Raw genomic sequence first — 20312 nt, 5'->3', positions numbered from 1 at the left:
GACAACATTCACACAAAATTGTCTAGGCATACTGGTTGACTGGCTTTCAGCTGTTAAATTTTAAAAGCTCAGAATCAGCTAATTGCCATTCTTGAGAGCACCTGGCTAAATTCCCTCGGACAGCAAAGATTATACCTACTGAAAACTGGCTCCAGTGATTGGCAGTGTGTATTTTCTAAGGCAAAACTCACTTGACTATATCACTGAAATGTTAATTCATAATCTCCAAGCTTGCTTAAAGATTGCAATATTTTTTTCTGTTTGTTTTTTTCTTTATTCACTCAAATTGCCATATCAGGGTCAATAAGGAACCAAGAAAAAACTTCACACTCTTGAAGCATCATTAACAGGCGAAAGATTAAAATTGCATCATCCTCATATGTACACACAATAAATCAATTTCAGTTCCTTTCATAAAAATGCTCTGTAAACACATACTTTCCCATTTTATGAAAAATGCATTAATAAGGTCAGGTATACATACATATATATATATATGTGTACATATATATGTGTGTGTATATATATATATATATATATACACATATATATACATGATTCTTGGTGGAGCATTAAAATAAAAGGGTAAAGGAGCAGCTACGTGGCACAGTGGATAAAGCACTGGCCCTGGAGTCAGGAGGACCTGAGTTCAAATCCAGCCTCAGACACTTAACACTTATTAGCTATGTGACCTTGGGGTAAGTCACTTCACCTCATTGCCTAGCCCCCCACCCCCCAAAAAAAGGATACAACCTTTATCTGAGGCACAGTATCCTTACTCTAGGACTTGCCAAGAGGCTGTTTCTGAATCTGTAAACCACTGTTTTTCTCTGCTAAATAAGGAATCTGCTTAAAACCAGTCTCTAAGGTGAGAGGGAAATCAGAATCCGTTTAGTAAAATTCATAACTAAAAATGAATCCCTCCCTCCCCCCATACACCCATACAACATCTTTGAAGAATGGTCTTCCAAGTTTTTCTTGTTTTTGTGAGGGGGATACTACTACATAGCAAGGCAATTCATTCTACTGTGGATTAATTCTAGTAGCTTAGAGGTTTAGCTTCACATTTAACCCAAATTTGTCTCCTTGTAACTTCCACCAGCTCCAAGACTTAAAGATTTAAATTTTCCATCAGTTGATAGTACGACAATGAAACCTGTCAAAGAATGTTAGAAATACCATCTGCAAATAGCAAATCTGCTTTGGAACTGTCCCAACTACTACATCTCTCATCTACTTGGATAGGAATGAGGTCAGTACCCAAACATTTTTCTGACACTGGCCCTGAAATTCTAGTATTCAATTCATTTCAACAAGCATCGTGGTGCAGGCTGTGGAGTTGCAAAGAAAAAAAATACGTCCCTGCCCTCAAAGAATGTATTGAGGAGGCGGTGGTCATGAGGGAGAGATACATAGATAAACATCAAATAATAGCTCACATCTAGCTTTCAGGCTAACAGCGAAAGGCTTTATTTCATATTTCACCAGTCAGAAACTAGAAAGGACTCCTACCTAGGCTTACAAATAGTCAGTACAACTCTCCTTTCTCTGGTGAACCCCATCTCTCCCGGGCAATCTTCCAGACAAATAGAACTAGCCCAGGGACAGGATCCTCCAAGAGATTAGGAATAATAAAGAATCGACTCCTTTCCTCCACTATGGACATAGTGCACATAATTCACAGTAGTGCGGGACAGCAAAGACTGGTTTTTCTTCTTTACGTCATGGCTTTGTCCCTCGTTTCCCTTTGGCTCTGGTCATAGAGCTCCTCTGTTTGGTCAGAAACTTGATGTTGTTCTTTCACTTCCTCCAGTCACTGTCAGTTCTGTGGCCTTGTGGTTCCTTTTCTCCTAAGAACTATTCATTCTTCTCTCCTGAGGCCATTTAAGTTCCCCAAAAGGGAAACGTGTAACATGTATAGGCTTCTGTTCCAGGGAACTAAGTCTGATTTCTGTAGCCTTTCTGTTATCTGTATATCTATTCTATTCTATTCTATTCTCTCTCCCTCTCCCTTCTCTACTCTCTCTCTTAGTAGTGTGTTTGTTATCCCTTTCAAAGGACAAGGCTAAAGATATAACTCAAATGTGTGACTAACAATGACTTAAACATCCTTTGTGAGTTGTCAAAGGGCCTGCTGTACACAAGGCAAGGGTACTTGTCAACACTTGTTTAAGGAATATAATCAATATCAGATCATAATTGCCAATGTGATATCAATTGGATTGCCTATGTTTTGCATATGTAGACATTAAATGCCAGAAATGTCTTGCCATTTATACAATGCATATGAACATGCACTCAAACACCTAATTTCCCAGTTCATCAACCATGCTCATGTCCTGACCCAAAGAACATGGGTGCCAGAGACTGTGGTGACACTCCATGTTGTATCCTTTCCCTCCCTTCCCCTCCTGTACTGCTTTCCAGAAGTTGAACTACACAGGGTAGAAGAGATATGGGATGATAGGAGGATGGAAGGATCAAGTGAAGGTTTTTTTTTTCAGGATGAGGGTGGCATGTTTGCAGGCAGCGGGGAATATGCCAATATACAGGGAGAGATTCAAAATAAGTGATAAAAAGGGGATGACAGAGGGGGCCATCTGTTGGAGGAGATTGGATGGAATGGTATTGCTTGAGCAAGGAGAGGAGTTACCCTTGGTGAGAGGAAGGCCACTTCATCATGTGAGACAGGGGTGACTGTCTCAGTCTACTTCTGGAAAGCTCCTTTGATTCCCAGCAACTGACCCCAATACAAGTGAAGATGTCTTGCAAGCTATGTCCAAGTGAATGCTATTAGAATCAAAGATTTAAGACTGGAAGGCATTTTTTGAATTTATCTAGTCCAAGCCCTAGTAGTTTACAGATGAGGAAAATGAGGCAAACAGGGTTAAGTGACTTCCCTAGGGTCACACAGCTAGTAAGTGTCTGAGGCCAGATTTGAATTCAGGAAGAAGGGTCTCCCTGACTCTAAGCCCAGTGCTCTCTCCACTCTGCTACCAACATTTATATTATACAAACAATTATACCATATTTAATGTTGCAGACCAGACCCTGTAATTTCATTAATAAAGGGAACTCCTGAGAAGGAAAATCTCTCAACTAATGCAGATGATTCATCTTAGAGGCTTGTTCAAGGTCACAAGCTACCTATGTGTAGAGTAAAAGGCAGGCTCTGAACATTGCCAGGTTCTTCCTTTCTCTAGGCCAGTTGTCTGCGCACTACTCCAAGGTTTCTCCCTCTTAGGCTTGTTTTGAAACTTGGGAAACTTTTAAGGTGCCTATAAGGTATTCTTTTTCTGTCTTAGCAATCTATAGATGGATATAACCCCCCAGTCCCAAAGTCCATTGGTATGGACCTCTCTCCCAATTGGTGGAAATCAAAGCCCGGGTCTGCCAGAAGGGTAGACAGGCCAGAATTGGAGAGATCTCTACCACTAAGGAGAGAATCCCATATCAATGCGTTTTGGGACTAGGGGTTATGTGGAGGGAGGCTAATTGAGTTGTTTTACTTTAGCAGAAACCAGCTAATTATAATTTCAAGTACAAAGCTGGAGCAGGAGAAAAAGCTGCAGGACCCTAGTGTATGCAGGTCACTTCTTTAAGGAATGCTCTCAGAGTTCTTGAGGTAATGAAAAGTGCTCTGGGCTTCTAAGAGCCAAAGGTTCTGGGTAAATATATAACTTCCTCAAGTGCCTAGGGCATTTGAGTCATGCAGGTATTTTCCTTTCTGGTGTGGTTTCCCAGCAGCAGTTGAACCCTTTAATTTAGTGATTTATTTTCTTTAATGAGGGCCAAGGAAAAAAGTGTTACTTCATTTAAATTACTGGCTGCTCCTCTGTTTTGTGGCTCCCATTGCAGGGATCAGTGGTGCCTCTTCCATACCGTCCTCTCTTTGGAGGTCGTTTTTAACTATCCTCAAGTTCCATGAGCTTAGTGGAAAGTCTCTAGAAGGTCAGTGGTGCACCATCTTTCTTTTAGTGGCCTTTCACTGCTGCCCTTCCTTTTCCTGCTGTTTGCTTTTTTACTTTTGTAGGTTTCCTGCCCCAGGGATCTGCACTTTCTAGTACTCTTGGTTGAACTTTTTCATTAAAATCATTCTCCAGCCATCCTTTCACAGGAGAAGCCAAATTGGAAACAGTAACTCCCTGGCAGCCCCAAATCTATATGGGCTTGTTTCTCTTATGGTTCAGAAGGCAATTACCCAGCTTACTAAATTCCAGAGAAAATTCTTTCTTAAATGCTCAGTGTAAGCTTGGACTCAGTCAGGATGAACTTAGCAGAATACTGAACTGAAAGGCAGGAAAACTGGTTTCTAGTTTTAGCTCAACCACTGAGTGATCTAGGGCAAGATCAAATTGACACTACCATTCCTGAAAAGGGCACACCATCAATTCCCCTTTACTCCACTCACTATCCCAGTGACTTCTCAGTCTGAAACACCCCTCCCTATACACAATTCCCCATATATTATCTTCTGTTAGAATGTAAGCTCCTTGAGGGCAAACCCCATTTTTTGTATTTCATCCCCAGCATTTAACATGGTGCCTACACTAGTAAAGGCTTAATAAATGTTTTTTTAATTCATTTATTCTGAGCTTCAGTTTCCTCCCCTGTAAAATGAGAGGAGTAGGGTTGGACCAGATGATTTCTTATATCCTTTTGAAATTCTGATTCAGGACTTCAGGTAAAATCCTTTTGGTCTCTTTAATTTTCTCCTCAACAAATGGAAATCCAGATGCTATCAGCCTTACCCAGACTTCACAGATTGCACCACACCCAACTGAAGGATTTTGCTACCCCTTGGGCTCTTCAAATGCCAGGTTTAGGATTTTGGAATGTGTCCTCTAGGCATTAAGGAGACAGTGGAAAATTTTGAGCTGGGGTATGAAATGATTAAAGCAATGTTTTAGTAAGATCAAGCTAATCTGTAAATTTAAGATGTAAGACAACAAAGAGGCAAGACACCAAGAATATTTGATTTGATGATGGAGAGCAGACTTAAGGAAGCTGGCATTTGCATTTCTAGAACTGACCTCAGAAACAGAAGGGCAGAGACTACGTGAATACTTTGGCAGCCCTCTAAATGTAAATCAAATATATAGCATCATGTAATGATAAAGAGTGGAGAAAACCCTAGAAAAAAAAATAAAACCTGCTTTAGACACTCAAGAGTCCTTAGTAACAGAGTCCCTAGTTTAGTTCATTGAATGAGTATGGGAATTAGCTGAGAAAGTTTATTGAGCAGAGCTAGTCTGAAGAGTAAGAAAAATATGAAGTTCTCCTGCATTGCCTTAAAACTCTCTCTCTCTCTCTCTCTCTCTCTCTCTCTCTCTCTCTCGATCTGTCTCTGTCTCTTTGTTTCTGTCTCTATCTCTCCATCTCTCTGTCTCTGTCTCAGTCTCTTTCTCTCTCTGTTTCTGTCTCTATCTTTCTCCCTCTCTCTCTCTCTTCATTCCATTCTCCACACAGCTGCTAAGGTGATTTTTCCTAAAGCCTATATGAACCAGATCATGTCACCCACATGCTTAGTAAGACCAAATGGCTGGACTTTTGTACTAGAAGTAGACCACTCAGCAACCACATACTCTCCATACTCTCCAGCAACCCTGAAGTTTATACCAGACCAAATAATCATCAATAAACCACTGAGATACTCCATTGATATCTTCCACACCAGAACTGCACAAGAGGTCAACTGGAGACTTCTAATAGCAAAGCCACCACAAGCACAGTTGTTGCCTCCCAGGAACACTTGGATCCTGTAGTGGTCTGTGTCTAGAGATAGGAAGAGTGGAAGATTCACCTGAGAAAGCCATAGGATCATCAGAATTAGGAGCCACAGGAGTGGAAAAGCAGGCAGCAACCAACATGGTGGTCCAGCCAACAGAGTACCACAGCACTCAGACTTCAACAGACCAGGTGCATGGGCCCTGGGATCACTAACATTCATATCCTACATGCCAAAGAGGGCCCTGAAGCACTCCAAACACCAAAGAGCTAAAGGGGTGGAGGTTAGTGCAGGAACCTGGGAGACCCATGGTAAGACCAAGCAGGGCTGGTCATCTCACCCAAGAGTGAAGCAGGGTCCAGAGCTTGACCCTGGCCAAAGCCCTAATTCAGGGGAAAAAGCTGAAGACAGGAATAAATCAAAGAAAACATCATCTGGTATCAAAAAAAATATTGCAAATCCAACTCCATAACAACTGTTAGCAGAGATACAAAGGAAAAAGATGGATTTCCCGCAAGGACTATGTGAACATCCAGAGGTATATATGAATTCTTAGGGAAATGAAACAAGAGATAAGAAAAATTAAATAAAACCCCTTGAACAAAGAATTGGAAAGATAATTTTAGTTCAGAATAAAAAGAAAATTTAAAATAAGAAAATCCAATGTCTCCCTATTACCTCTAGGATCAAAATACAAATTTCTACTTGGCATTCAAAAATTCTTCACAATTTGCTCTTTTCCTTTTGGCATGGCCTTCCTAGGCTACCTCCCTGTGATGTAGCCCTACTGCTCACCTAGCTAGGCCCTGGCTGACAGAAGTGACTCCAAGTTTGACCACTGATTGACTCTCCTATGCACTAAAAGTTTCTATGTACCCAATATAGGTTTAGTTAGCTACATTTAGTCAAGGGATGCAAAGTTCTACTTATCATAACCAGTTTAATAAATCATCACAATCCCTTTATTTGTATAAATAAAGGGTTAACACACTTTCCTAATCACAATGCTCTTGTCAAGGTCAATAAGGGAGAGGCAGAGAGTTTGGAGTTCAGACCACCCCCAAGGTATCCTTCCTTCTCAGTTCCCTGTGAAGATGCCCAACAACAAGAATCAGATATAAGAGCAGAGATCTGGGCTCTCCACTGGAGTATACTCTCACAGTACACCCACACCACTGCCTTTCTGCCCATGGGGCCCTCAGGCTGGAGAGCCATACGCTTGTTACACACATGCCTGTCAGTAATAAACTGCTTGACTTGTGATCCTTTGAGGAGTTATGTTCCTTCTTGGTAATTCACCCACCATCTTCTCCGACTGGGCAATGAAAGGTTTGCCAATTGGATCCATAGAGCTATCCAAAAGTGAAATCTGCTGCCCCCTCAGGAAATGAGTTTCCTATTCCCATAGGTCTTCAAGTGGAGGCTGGGTGATTAGTCACTGGGGATATCATATAAGGAATTTCTTTACAGGTACGGACTACCTTAAATGACCTCTGAGATTCCTTTAAAACTCGGAGTTTCTATCAGTCTTTTATTCAGTTCTTAGTTCCTATTAAGGTGAGCCTAAAGATGAGACTTATTCAGGAAAAAAAAAGTTACTTTGTGAATACTACTTGTTTGCATTACTCTACCTGAGTGTCCTGTGAGCTTTAGAGATAGTGTTTCAATTATGCTGAGGATTGACCCATTATCTCAACCTCCCTGTGAGAAAGGTAGAAATTATGAGGCTACTTTCAGTCAAGGTCACAAAGGCTAAAGCAATTTGACAAAGCGTCTGCCAGAATCACAATGAACCAAGACCAGAGCTGCAGACTACTTGTTAGTTTCCTGCTTGCTTTGGGAGCCCCATCTGCCTTTCTCATTGTGCTATCCAGGTTCATGTGAGTCACACAGTCCCAGTACTAATCAGATAGGCTTTTTGTGATTTACAAACAACTACAAGCAATAGACGTGTTATAATGGTAGAGATGGAGTGTCTTTTAGCTATAAGGACTGAAGATTACAAGAAAAACCACATTCCTCTTAGCAGAGCTGCCATTCAGACAGAAGATTCAAATCTATTTAGAACAGTGAAAGACAATGGAAATGAAATGGATAGTGAAGAAACTTCTGCTGCAAGTGTTGGTTGATTCCTATGCTTTAAAAATTGAGTTCAGTATCATAATGTTAAAATTACTGGACAGACGGCCAGTGCAGATGAGGATGTGACAGCTAAATATTCTGATGTTTTGAAGAAAATAATCAAAAAAGAAGGTAAATACACTCATCAACATATTTTTAATGTAGATAAAGCAGTCTATTCTGGAAAAGGATGCCTTCCAGAACTTACATTCCTAAGAAAGAAAGAAAAAAACTCATCCTGGATTTAGTCAAATGACTAAAAGGCAAACCCTAAGAAGCTCTGTTCATTCAAACTCCACATCATTTTTTCCCACTTCTCTAGTCCCATTAAAGGGAGACAAACATTTAACAAACCTCAGTTCTCTCTTGGGTTCCACTGATCTCTTTGCCACTGCTTCGCGGATTTTCAAGGCACTAACACAGAGTCAATGAGGAATATTTGATCTTAGCAGCTCAAACAAGAGTCAGCCTTATTTGCCTCATTAGGCAGGGCTTAGACACTACTAAAGGCCAAGATGGAAATAATTCTGGGAGCCATCAACAAGTCCAGCACAGGAGGCAGATGGTCAAAGGATTGCCTTGATTCAGCACAACTTGGAAATTTTCATGCACAAAAATTGTGTAGACAGAATAATGATCACTCTGAACTTTAGTCTTAAATATGCCACTGATGATTTTATTCTGGAGGCCTGTCAGATGGAGATGCCCTGGGATTTACACTCCAAAATGGACTTCTGGCTTTATAGAAGTTGGGGGATTCATATGAGGTGGTTTCCTAGTCTGTCCATTTATTCAGTATCAGTACCTGATTACATGCAGAACACTATGCACTGAGGAGAATACAAAGAAATAGGAGTAAGCTCCTTGAGGTCAGGGACTGTTGTTTGTTTTGATTTATCTTTGTAGTTTAGCACAATGACAAGAACATTAACTGATGTTGGTTGAGTTAGAAGAAATCTAATTTTAGGTGCCTTTGATCTTTCAATCTGGGTTTTTTTCCCTGAGGACAGGGCTAGTCAACTTTGCAAGTTTGTATTAGTCACACACACACACACACACACACACACACACACACACACACACACATACATACAGGAGGTGGATCCTAAAGTCATGGGGTGCTAAGTTTCTTTTTTTCATTGCTAACCCTCTCGATCTTCACCCCCACACACTCAGAGGGAGCTTCAAGTCATTTTCATGTATCTTTAAAGCAAAACCTTCCTGACAAGAAATTCTTAAGTGCAAGTGTTGAGTCATTTTAGTTGGGTCTAACTCTTAGTGACCCCATTTGGGGTTTTCTTGATGAAAGATTGGAGGGGTTTCCCATTTTTTACAGATGAGGAAATTGAGACAAACAGAGGTAAGTGACTTGCCCACGGTCGCACAACTAGGAAGTGTATGAGGCCACATTTGAACTCATGAAGATGAGTCTTCCTACTTCCAAAGGCTAGTATCCCCTGCGCCACCTAGCTGCCCTCAAATGGGAATATCTCTGGGTTAATTAAAGTATGTGAATAAGACCAACATTTTGTCTCTCAATGAGGCTTATTCTTTTGTTTTTTCCTTCCCTCTCTATTAGCCTCTTCAGAGACCATAGCTGTGGTACAATGGGCACAATACTGAACAAATTGAAGGACCTTGGTTCATAATTCCAGCCCTGTCAATTGCAGTGGTTGAGATTAATGTGAGTTTGAATGCTACAAAATTTGATTTAATGTGATTATAAAATGATACCAGGCTGCATTTAAGGTGAGTCAAAATTCAATTAATGAGATGGTTTTTGATCAGGATTTTAATATGCTATTACATCATCAGTCTGAATTTCCCCCTCATGAAAGGTGAATGTAATGTGCTGCAGCATGCCATACTACCAACAGCTGTGTTGATTTTTAAAGAGCCCTTAACAAAATGGCTGAAAGAAAGAATACTTCATATTGGAGCATGGAAGAAGAAAAAGATGAAGATGAAGACGAAGACAAAGAAGAAGAAGAAAGAGGAGGAGGAGGAGAAAGGAGGAAGAGAAGAAGAGGAAGAAAAAGAAGAACAACAACAAGAGGCTTATCATAATATTAGAACAAAAATTTAGTGTATTTGAATAGTGTAAATGTGGTCATAGTAACTCAAAAGAAGAACAAGATGTCTGAATGCCTGAATCTATGGCCCATAATATTATAAGATACACAGGAGAAATAAGAGAAAAAGGCAAAATTGCACCAGCTTTTTGTGATTTACAAACAACTACAAGCAATAGGAGTGTTATAATTGTAGAGATGGAGTGTCTTTTAGCTGTAAGGATTGAAGACTGCAATGAAAACCACATTCCTTTTAGCAGAGCTGCCATTCAGACAAAAGATTCAAATCTATTTAGGACAGTGAAAGACAATGGAAATGAAATGGATAGTGAAGAAACTTCTGCTGCAAGTGTTGGTTGATTCCAGTGCTTTAAAAATTGAGTTCAGTATCATAATGTTAAAATTACTGGAGAGATGGCCAGTGCAGATGAGGATGTGGCAGCTAAATATTCTGATGTTTTGAAGAAAATAATCAAAGAAGAAGGTAAATACATTCATCAACATATTTTTAATGTAGATAAAGCAGTCTATTCTGGAAAAGGATGCTTTCCAGAACTTACATTCCTAAGAAAGAGGAAAAAACCCATCCTGGATTTAAAATATCTAAGGATTGCCTAACACTTTTATTGGGAGGTAACACAGAAGGGGATTTTTAATTAAAACCAATGTTTGTTTATTGGTCTCAAAATCCATTGATCTCTTCCAATTCTTTGGCAGTCAAGTGAGAAAGCTTGAGTGACTAAAGCTATTTTTGAAGACTAGTTTTCAAGTTATTTAGCCCAGCTGTTGAAAAAATATTGCAAGGAAAACATTATCACATTTAAAGCAGTAATGATTTTAGATAGAGCCTAAAGTCATTCAACTGCACTTGGTTCATAGCATAAGAATGTGAGCAAGCAAATTCACTTAGATGAGGATAAAGGTTTTTGCACCTATCAGCATCTATGTATGCAGATTTAGAGAAAGGGAAGGTGTTTTCACCATATCAAAAAGTGTAAGCTTATCTTTAGGTATGTATTGTGTAATTTTAAAAAAATTGCTTTCTATAACTGCTCTATTGCTTTGTAAGAAAACTGAATCAGAAATACATTTTTCTCATATCCTTTGCTGTTACGTAATGTTAATAAACAAATTTTTTTTAATCTTTTTAAAAAGTTTTTTCTTTGCATGCTTTTATTGGGCTGGAACTAATTACCATATTTAACACATAATTATTACTTCATATAGTTAAAATTTGAATAATGAAATGAATGAATACATAATGAAATTTGAATAATTCATTATTTGAATAATAATACCACTTCATGGGATTCATTATTTGCATTAATCAGGACCTAGCTGTACTGTCTCTGTGACCTTGAGGAAATCATTTAACCTTTCTGGCCTCAGTATGCTTATTTATTAAATTAGGTCATTGAAATTAGATGACTTTGAATCTTCTTTTTATTTAAATTTTATTTTCAATTATTAACCATTCATTTTTCCTCCCTCCCACCTCCCCAAACTCAGTGAAAAGAAAGAAAAGAAAAAAGAATCTTTGTTTCACATGAGCACAGATATGTAAAACAAATTTTCACATTGTTCATGTCCAAAAATGCATTTCTTACTCTGCATATTAATCCATTATTCTTTATCAGCCCTATGGAAGCGTAGTTATAATCATTTAGTTAATCAAAGTTCTTAAATCTTCCAAATTGTTCATTCTTATACTATTGATGTCAGAGTACATAAACTATTCTCTAGTTCTGCTCAGTTCACTCTGTACCAGTTCTTGAAAGTTTTTCATGGCACTTTGAAACCATTTGTTTCTTCATATTTTATAGCACAATAGCGCACTCATAATACAACAATTTGTTCAGACATTCCTCAATTAGTAGACATTTCTTTAGTTTCCAGTTTTTTGTCACCACAAAAAGAACTGCTATAAATATTTGTGTACATACAATCTTTGATCACTTTGGAACATGCAACAATAGTATGCTGGGTCAAAGAGCATGCAATGTTTAGTAGCTTTTCGTGCATGGTTCTAAACTGATTTCCAGAATGATTGTACCTACTCACAACCCCACATTGATGTATCAAGGTACCTGTTTTCCTGCATCCCCTCCAATATATGTCATTTTCTTTTTTTTTCTCCATCTTTGCCAACCTGATGGATATGAGGTAGAACCTCAGAATCACTTTAATTTGCATTTCTCTATTTGTTAATAATGTGAATCATTTTTTCATATAAGTATAGACAGTTTGTATTTGTTACTTGGAAAATGACATTTTCATATCTTTAGACTTTTATCTGTTGGGGAATGGCTCTTATAAAATTTGAATCAGTTCCTTATGTATTTTGGAAATTTGCCTCTACCCTGCCCCAGCAAGCATTTTTCTTCAAATTTTAGCTGTATTTGATGTGTTTATGCAAAAACTTTTAAAAATTTTATGCACTTAAAATTATCCATTTTATTTTCTGTGATCCTTTCTATCACTTGTTTGATCATGAACTTTACCCCCCAGATCTGGTAAGTAATTTCTTTCTTGTTTCTCTAATTTGTGATTTGTTATATCTAGGTCATACATCCTTTTGAATTTATCTTGGTATGAGTTGTGAGGAGTTGGTCTAAACCTATTTTCTTCCACACTGATATCCAAAATTCCTAGCAGCAGTAGCACAGGGTGAAGAGTCCAAAAGTGACTCCTTAACCCATTAGCTGAGGTCTTTCTGTTTATTGAAAATTGCATTCATATGTTTCTTTGCCTTTTTATTTGTGTCCCTAATTTGTCCTACTCTTCTAGCTCTATTTTTTAACCAATACCAAATTGTTTTGAGAATGACTACTTTGTAGTATAGTTTGAAATCTGGTACTTCTAAACCCTCTTCATTTTCACTCTTCTTTCATTATATCCCTTGAGACCATTGACCTTTTGTGCCTCCAGATAAATTTTATTATTTTTTCTAGCTCTAAAAAGTAGTCATAGTTAGATTAGATAATTAGATTGGTGTGGCATTAAATAAATTAATTATTGTAGCTATAAATGCCATTTTATTAAATATTCATGAGCATATCCATGCATATCCATGCACAATTAACATTTCTCCAACATTTAAATATGTCTTTATTTCTGCGAAGAATGTTTTATAGTTGTATTTATATAGTTCTTGTGTGTGTGTTTGGAGGTAGTCTAACAGTATTTTATATATGCTATAGTTATTTTAAATGGAATTTCTCTTCCTATCTCTTCCTGTTGGGATTTCTTGGTCTTTATATGAAAATGCTAGTGATTTGTATGGATTTAATTTATATCCTGCAACTTTTCTGCAATTATTAATTGTTAAGGTCCTTTCCAACTGGAGATCTATGATTCTGTGACTGAATTCCTTTAAGTCTTTCTCTCTCCCTCCCCCTTTTGCTCTCACCCTTTCTATTCTAAGAGTCATAGTTACTTGCTATACATGTAGCAAAGGTAGCTATGCATCTTTTCTTTCTATTTGCTTGGGCACTTTCGTGTCTCAACTTGCCCATCTCTTCTCATTAATACTTTCTTCTGTGACTGTCAACCTCAATTTATGAAAGCCCATTTAAATCAACATTCTTTCTATCAATTAGCACTCTTGTCATCTAGCAGTGAGCAGGTCCCTCAGGGAATAGGACAAAGAGGGGCGAGTTTTGATAAGGTAAGAGACAGAGAAAATAGGTACATGGGGATGTTGCTCATGACCTTTAATATGCTCTATAAATATATGTTTCAAATCTTCAGATAAGACTATTGTAGTATGGGATTTGGGTCCTTGATGCATGGAGGTAAATAGTATCTAGGTGGCCTGGTGACGCTGGGGGGACAGAATCACAGCTCTCTAAAAGATTCTTTAGATAGCGGTTGAATTGGATTATTCTATGATTCTAAAGAAATAGAAGTTAGCTAGGAAGAAGAGAAAACAGTCATCAGCCAAGGAAGCAGAATGATGCAGTGGTGAAAAGCCTGGATTTGGAATCAAAGGACCAGGATTCAAATCCTGACTCTTCCACTAACTCTGCTTCCTGTTGGCCTTGAGTGAGTAATTTAACCTTTCTAGGTCTCACTTTCCTTATCTGTAAAATGAAGGAGTGGATCTTAAGTGACTTCTACCTTAGTATCTGTGATACTAAAATTGTCCTGGAGGTTTAAACCTGTGGTTCTGGGGATTAGAGTATAGTCTGGGTGCAAAGCTTACATCAAAGGGGATGGACAGAAAGAGAGAATGAAGAGAAAGTGTGATTCTAAAGGTCTACGATGGAAGGACACAGTGGAGTGGATGAGGAAGATGGCTCCTATTGATTCCAGATTCAGCCAGCAATCTGAAGGAATATACCTGAGGCTCCAAGAGGAAACGACCAGAGCCTCAAAAACAAGTGAATGGCCTTAGCTCAAACTGCAGCTGGAAGATGGAAATAGGATTCAGAAGAACAATGACAGGACTGAGTAGAGGATTCTCTGGCCTAAAGGAAAAGAACAAGAATCATCTTGAAAGGATAATTTCCTGCTTTTAACCTGCTCAAACTGCATCATGAATAAGACTGCACTTGTCTTTTAATCAGTCAATCAACAAGCATTTCTGTGTACTAGGCACTGTGTTAATGTGTCAGGGATACAAAGAAAGGTTAAAACGAGTTGAAATTTACTTCAACTGTCTACAATTCATTTGCCGAAATTCCTTGACAATTCAGTACTTGAAATTTGTATTGTATAAACACTACTGCCTCTAGAGAAGGATCATAGCATCAGAAAGGTAGCTAGGTGGTGCAGTTGAAAGACTGCTAGACCTGGAGTCAGAAAAACCTGAGTTCCAATCTTGCCTCAGACGCTTACTAGCTGTGTGACCTTAGGCAAGTTACTTAAACTTCTCTGTGCCTCAGTTTCCTCATATGTAAAATGGGAACGGGAATAATAATATCACCTATCTCCTGGGGCTGTTGTGAGGATCAAATGAAATGACATTTGTAAAGGACTCTGTATACCTCAAAATGCTATCTAAATACTAGCAATCATTGTTGTCTAGAGCTGTAAGGGACCCTGGGGCTTCCTTATTTTTGTTGTTGTTGTTATTGGTGTGGTTGATGTTGTTGTGTCGTTTCATTTTGGTGTTTTCTTGGCAAAGATACCAGAGTACTTTGCCATTTCCTTCTCCAGATGGTTTGACAAATGAGGAATTGAGGCAAACAAGGTTAAGTGATTTGTCCATGGTCCCACAGCTAATAAGTGTCTGAGGCCAAATTTGACCTCAGAAAGATGACTTCCTGACTCCAGGCCCAGTCCTCTATGCATGGCACTGCCTAACTTCTTTATTTTACTGAGGCACAAGAAAGTTAAATGACGTGCACAAGTTCACAGGTAACAGGTGTCACAGGTGAGAGTGAAACATCTGTCATCTGATCTCCCTAGCTAGTGCATTTCTCTGAATCTGAGCACCTGAGCATCTCAGCATCTCAGAGCTGTAAAGAAACAGAAATCACATAGTCCAAACCCTCCCTAAGCAGTAATCCACTCAATAGAATCCCTGACAAATGATCATTAACCCTCTGCTTAAAAGCATCTACTGATAGGGAAGCCACTCCCTCCTAAAACTTCCCATCCCAGTTGTGGATAGCTATAACCTTAAGAAATTTTTTCCTTACATCAAGCCAAAATTAGCCTTTTGGCAACTTCCACCCACTGTTCCTAATTCTGCCCTGCAGGGCCAAGCAGAACAAGTTTCTGTCTTCCACATGACAGCTCTTCAAATATTTGAAGAAAGGAGCATGGACAAGCATATCTACCATAGGGGAAAGTGGGGAGGTGGAGAGTGGGAGAAATGCCATTGGGTGCAGCAAGACACAGAATGAAAAGTTGAGGGACCCACCTTTGCCTGCTTCATTATTTTGCCGAGAGCCTGATGACAGAGCAAGAAAGTCATGCGAATCGCATGGTGATCCTTCCCCCTTCCAGACAGAGGAGCTGCTTTTGGTGATTTGTACCAAAGAAGGCAACCTTGCTTACCATTACTGCAGGTTCCCATGACCACCCTGGAATCACTGAAATAACATCCTTACAGGTACCCACCCCACCCTTCACTCTCAGGCCTTCTAATCTATCCCTTAAACTGCTGTTTGGTTAATCTTCTTCCTAGTATAGACCTGGCCATATTATTCCACTGCTCCCAATTCTTTGGTAGCTTCCTATTTTAGGGCTGAGAATACTGAGGGAAGGTAAATCACAGTACAAGAGAGGTGTAACATTCAAGCCATTGCCCACAAGTATTGTTGCTACAGATTGTTGTTTGGCACGGTAGTATAAGATACAGCCTTTGGGTATAGTTTGTGATGGGGGTAAGCCAAGAGTTGGTTTGAGTGATTTTATGGAAGCAGAGAGTGTGGAAGTGGTGAGTAGGCATAAAATGCTAGATAAGTGAATATGAGGGTGAAAGGACACCTGAATACAGACCCTGGGACCTGACTCTGTTTTCCCATGGAGTTTGGGGAGAGTTGGCTAGAGCAGAAGTGTCAAACTTTCAACCTAAACCAGAGGGAATCAGATTAAAATGTAATTGGGAAATTAACAAAATAAATAAAAGTACAATAAAACATAGATTTTATTTTAAAACTAAGTTAATATGAGGCCAACAGGGATCCTTATGTACAGATTAATGGCCCCTGTTTTTTTTTTATTTGAGTTTGATATCACTGGGCTACAGGTCCAGGCAGAAGCAGTTAACTCTTACTTGAGTTAGCTGGTCTGAGAGGTCCTAGTGCCCAGTCTTCTGGAGCAAAATCATAATTCTGAAAGCTATGATGACAATGCCTTGGCAGATGAAGATATCTGATTGAAATAGTTCTGAGTTCCCAGTAATCCTTGAATGGAAGGGAAAAAAAGAGTGCTCAGGTAGATGCCTTATTTGGATGTGCCTATAAAGAGTGGTAAATGGTGAAGTGATTGTGAGTATTTGTGAATATGTCCATGTCTCCTTATTACCTGCTGATTAAAATTTAAAATTGTTAGCCTGATATTCAAAGCACTCCACATTTGGTGTAATCCAACCTTTTTGGCCTTCTCTCAAACAACTTCCTCAAAGGGTCCTTGGTAGGATCAAATGAAATAATGTATGCAAAGCATTTTGCAGACCTTGCGACATAAATGATAACTATTATTGGACAGTTAAGTGGTACAATGGATAGAGTGCTAGACCTGTAGTCAGGAAACCTAAGATTAAATCCAGTTTCATACATTTACTTGGCTATGTGACCCTGGGCAAATCATTCCATCTCCATCTGCCTCAGTTTCCTCCATCTGTAGAATGTGGATAATACCTTCCAAGGTTGTTGTGAGGATAAATGAGATATTTGTAAAGCACTTCGCAAACCTAAAGAGCTATGTATAATTGTTGTTGTTTTTGTTGTTATATGCTTCAGTCATACTGTTTTTTATACATGCTACATGGTTTCTACCCTTGGCATCTTTGCTATTATTGTTCTCTATGACTAGAATGTTCCACCCTTCCTTCCCAATCCTTGCACTCTCCACAGTGGTCTACTCAGCATGCTGAATTCCTATTCATTCCTTAAAGGCCAATTCAAATACCACCTCTTCTATTTAAAATAAGTGAAAAGGTGTACTTCCAGGTCAGGTGAGCAACAAGATGGTGGACTAGACATTTTCTCCCACCCCCTGACCTTTCTAATATCTCCAAAACTGAAATTACGTGCCAAAGATAAAGCAATGTCAACTGTTTTCATGATCTCAGATACCCAGAATACAAAAGAATTTTTTTTTAAAAATCCCTGCAAATCCAAGAACTGATACTCACTGATCTTGAGCTCACTCAGCACCCCTCTTCCACCTCCCATGCCACTGGCAGTGAGGTCACACTAGCACTCATGGCCAGACACAACACAGGCTTACATGAAAACCCACCCCCTGCACCTCATTGCCTTCTTCTTTTCAGTTCCATACAGATCCTGGCTCCAGGCTATGGATATTTGCTCAGGCCTCAACAGTCAGCTTGGCCACAGTCCTTCAAGAGCAAAAGCCTGCTAGGGGCTGCCACCCAGTGGCACTAGTGCTGCAAAGCCCTGAATTGCAAGTGTTAGGGAAAACAGGCCATCAGCAGGTTCTGAATTATTGGAGCAAGGCCAGAGATCTAAGGAACAGAGGGAGTGGGACAAGTCACAAGGACCAGACATTTTTGGAGCTGTGCAGCAGTCCACCAAGCTTGAGGGAAAGAGCATCACATCCAACTGGGGCCACTTCTGACCATGCAAAAGTCAGTTGGGGAAGAGCCCCAGACTGGAGAATTGTGAATTGCCAAGTGTGGGAGAAGGCTGAAACATTTTGAGATTCAGCTCCAAAGGAAACCACAATCAGAGGGAAGGGAGTCAAAAAGTGAGTGAAAAGGAAAATAAGTGGGGGAGGGGGAAGGAAGAGATTGAAAGTGTCAAACATTTCAGGAAGAAGAAATCTCTAAGACCTTGAACATAAGTAGATAAATCAATAGGAAAAACAGTAACAGAAGGAAATATGGCCTCCAGATCTAGTAAGTGAATTCAGATATCTATGAAAGAAAACTCAAAACTCCCTGCATCCAGAGAAAAAGATTCTACATACTGTAGACTCTTAATAGATAAGTAGAATGGATAGATGGATGGATGGATAGAGCACTTACTATATGCCAAGCACTGTGCAAGGCACTGGGAATACAAATACAGGCACAAAGAAAGACAACCCCTACCCTCAAGGAGCTTACATTCTAATGGGTGAAGATAACACTTAAAAAGGAGTTGAAAAGTGGGAGACAGGAGGAAGTGGAAGCAAAGATGGCAAAGTAGTCTTGAGGGTCATAAGCTAATCTAGGTTTGAAGTGAGTATGACTGGTGTGGGCACTATTTAATCAATAAATGTTTGTTATATTGAATCAAATTAGAGTTAGATCCAGATTAGTTTGGAACCCCATTCAAAAGACCTGAATCTGAGTCTAGTCCCTTCAAAATGGGTAACTATGTCACTGTGGGCAATTCACTGATTGTCTTTGAGTCTCATTTTTCTCATATGTATGTTACATGAGTATGATAACTCTTGCATTCCCCACCTCATGGGGTTACTGGGAAGAAAACACTTTGTAAACTATAATGTAACATGTGTGTTATTGTTATTGTTGTACTGAGCTGAGGCTACATTGGGCAGCTAGGCAGTGCAGTAGACAAGAGAGCCAGGCTTGGAATCAGGAAGACTACTCTTCCTGAGCTCAAATCTGGCCTCAGACAGTTACCAGCTGTGTGACCCTGGGCAAGCCACTTAATCCTGTTGGCGTCAGTTTCCTCATCTGTAAAATGAGCTGAAGAAGGAAATGGCAAACCACTCCAGTGTCTTTGCCAAGAAAACCCCAAATGGGGTTATGAAAAGTTGGATACAACTGAAAACAGTTGAACAACAATGAGGCTACATCACTTTCTTTGGTATCTGGAATCCTAGGAAATAAATTGACTGCTTGAGGCTTTCACATGCATGATTAGCTTGATGTAAAGTTGAGAAACAGAAAGTGTTTGACTTTGATGTTCTGGGGATGCAGTGCCAGCAATAGGGTTGTAGTTGTTTTTACCCTCAGAAACCATCTAATCCAATCCTTTCATTTTACAGAGGAGGAAACTGAAGCTCATGGAGGTTAAATGACCTAGCCAAGGTCTCATACAGATAGTAAGTGTCAGAGGCAGGATTTTAACCCCAGATCTTCTGACTCCAGAGACCATGGAACTCTTTCCACTATACCAAGCTACCTCCCAAATGGTGGTTTGTTAGGCAAGAAAGAAATATTGCTTTGTGTTCTGAACTCACATAAATCATTCACTCACTTCATTGTTATCCATTTGGGGTAAGTTATTTTTGTTTCTGGGTTTTTTTTAATGTAGCTCTGGGAGAAAATGAACTAATACATACATAGCACACTCTGGGCTATAGTATACCTGACAAAGGTTCTCCTATTAGCCTTGTAGGCAAGAGGGAGAGATATGGGAGAGATGACAGCACAGTTAGAAATATTTAGGACCGGTAGAATGACTGCACCCAAAGTATAGTGATTGATGAGTCAATATCAACCTGAGGCGATGTTTGGGGCAGTGGAATCATCCAGGGATTTTATTTTGGCCCAAGAACATTGAACTGAATCTCATAAGATGGAGTTTAATGGGGATAAAGTCTTTCATTTTGGTTCAAAAAATTGACATCATAAATGTAGATGAAGGTGACATGATCAGATAGTAGATCATATGAAAAAGATTTGGAGGATTTTAGAAGGTGGCAAGGTCAATGCAAGCCAACATTGTTATATGGCAGCCAAAAGAGCTATTGTGAGCTTGGGCTGCATTTTGTTGTTGTTTAGTCATTTTTCAATCATG

The 20312-nt window shown here is 39.3% G+C and overlaps 1 protein-coding gene across 1 annotated transcript in view; it reads right to left on the bottom strand.

The window, feature by feature from the left end:
* Positions 1-20312, bottom strand: part of BAALC (BAALC, MAP3K1 and KLF4 binding) — a 104950-nt gene that overhangs the window by 1513 nt on the left and 83125 nt on the right. The window lies entirely within an intron of this gene.

The sequence above is a fragment of the Vombatus ursinus genome, unplaced genomic scaffold (genome assembly GCF_900497805.2).
Source record: "Vombatus ursinus unplaced genomic scaffold, bare-nosed wombat genome assembly UNPS02008961.1, whole genome shotgun sequence".
Classification (NCBI taxonomy): domain Eukaryota; kingdom Metazoa; phylum Chordata; class Mammalia; order Diprotodontia; family Vombatidae; genus Vombatus; species Vombatus ursinus.
The sequence above is the reverse complement of the archived record's forward strand: the minus strand, read 5'-3'. Positions and strand labels throughout refer to the sequence as shown.